Source organism: Eptatretus burgeri, chromosome 18, assembly GCF_056783735.1.
Source record: "Eptatretus burgeri isolate ZD-2024b chromosome 18, Ebu_testis_v1, whole genome shotgun sequence".
NCBI lineage: Eukaryota > Metazoa > Chordata > Myxini > Myxiniformes > Myxinidae > Eptatretus > Eptatretus burgeri.
In genome coordinates, this window is record NC_140978.1 from 32,155,344 (window position 1) to 32,157,551 (window position 2,208).

General features: G+C 39.3%; 1 long non-coding RNA gene across 2 annotated transcripts in view; it reads left to right on the top strand.

Annotated features, from left to right (window-relative positions):
- Window positions 1-2,208, top strand: part of LOC147008835 (uncharacterized) — a 108,022-nt gene that overhangs the window by 101,907 nt on the left and 3,907 nt on the right. The gene's annotated exons all lie outside the window — the stretch shown is intronic.

The window sequence follows — 2,208 nt, forward strand, 5'->3', positions numbered from 1 at the left end:
ATTGTTAAAGGGAAAACAGATAGTTTCCAATAACAGTGCAGCTGAGCACAAGGTTATAACTTGGGAATTATATTTTTTAAATATTTTACGGAAAATAACGTCATTGATGAAACAAAACCTTTCATTGTTCAATATGCAATTCAATAACCTCACAAATATCCCATAAATTGTGGTTTACAGTAAGGCACAACCACGACCTCCCAAAATTGAAATCCAATAAAGTGATTGGGTTAACACAAATGCTGTACTATCACTGAGATGGATTGGCAATGTGCCCAAGAGCAATCAAAATAAACTTAACAAACAACAAGTGCCCTCTTTAGTCCTTCATGCACATATCGTATGCCATGGGCGTATTATGTTACACAAATATGGACATTACGTAGAATGATGAGACACGGATAAAGTTTGCCAAAGGTACGTACAATATGTCTGCTATGTCGGTCTGCTGACAGAAGGTGAAGGATGACCTTTGTGTAAGTAACAAATAATTAACAAGCAATAGCTTAGGGTTTGAGCTTGGAGTCACTTAGTTTGAACAATGTGTAAGCTGATGAGCCTCGGGATGATTCCGTGGGACCACAGGTAGGGAATATCAACAAGTTGTTTGGTGGTTACAGCAGCAAGTACAAGTGGTTGTACAAACTTTCACATTGAATGAAGGAAATTCAGACCAAAGCAGAGTATAGTCGATGGCATGCCATTGCAAACCCCCACGCTTCCCACCTCAAGGAAAATTGAAAGATGGAAAAAAGTTCCACCAGGAATGACCCGATATCACATTTTGAGTTAATTTTTTTTTCCACGTTTTGACACCTGTGATCCCAAGTCCACACCCCCTGGAGGCATGAACCATTGATAAAATCTTCCAAAAAGCATTACATATTTCATGTCTCCCATTGTTGATTGCATATACAGTTGTTGAGAAACTGTGGAGTAAACCTTGGTTGGACCTCTTCCCACCTTAACCATTTGTTTTAATTGTCGATAAACGTGATTATGGGAAGCCAGTTTGAATGATCATGCCTACCACCTCGATGTTACACAAATTAGTATGGAAAACAAATTTTAAAAAGAAAAAGAGCATTCAGAAATTGCAGATCCTCGCCAGGACTTTTGTGTGGAGTGTTGTGTACTGGTGTGTTACGTAATAGGAGACATAATTAGAACTGCCCCTTTACTTTATAAATTCTGGCAGTGACAACTGGTTCAGCCATTTCAGAGAAGATTTTTGAATGCTTAAAAAAGAAAAACCATATGGCTGCCGAATCACGTGGCCGATGACGTCATGAAAAAAAATTTGTGGACCATTTTATCCCAAGATGACCCTCAAAAATGTTCATACTGATCGGATATAGCATTCTACATATGCAATTATATCATAAAAATATATATCAAACGTTCCTCATGAGGAGTACTTGCTATTTGCCAAGTTTCAATTTTTTCCTTGGTGCAGTTTCAGAGATAGAAGTCCAAAGTTTTTCCAACATGGCTGCCACACCACGTGACCTATGACGTTACAATTATCAGTAAAACATTCTACATGAGTAATCACACCAATGGTGAAAATTTCATCTCAATCCGACAAGCGGTTAGGGAGAAAAACATGAAAGTTCTGTGCAGACAAACAAACAAACAGACCCAAATGCAATACCCTCTCCTTTGGCGAGAGAAAAAGATAGGCCGAATAAATATCGATATACAAAACTTGATCACATGTTATGGAACAAAGAATAACGTGTATGGAGATTCGTCCACACACATGAATCATTACTACTACTACTACGACTCCCTCTTTTTATTTATTTTTCCACACCTGAACCATGATATGTCAAAAGCCTGGGGTTTTGGTTTATAGCTTTTGTATACAAAGTCGAAGCTCGTGGAGGAGCCAGAACATGGGATGGATAAGAAGGATGCAACAGAACAAAAGGAACAGTAGAAAAACAGGAGAAACACATCACCAGCAGAGATGAGGGTCAAAATAGAGGGAGAATTGGAGAAATAAGGGATGTGCTTAAGAATGAGGGCCAGGGGAAGACACACGGGGTGGACAAGATTGATACAGCCACAATCTCCGAGTTAACTCAAACTCAGCAAATTGGGTCAAGATTCAAACCCTGTCGAGACAGCTTCGAGGTGAGTATGCATCCCTCGAAAGTCTAAACTATCCTCCCAGCCCAGAGGAATGACGACACAAGGAGAATA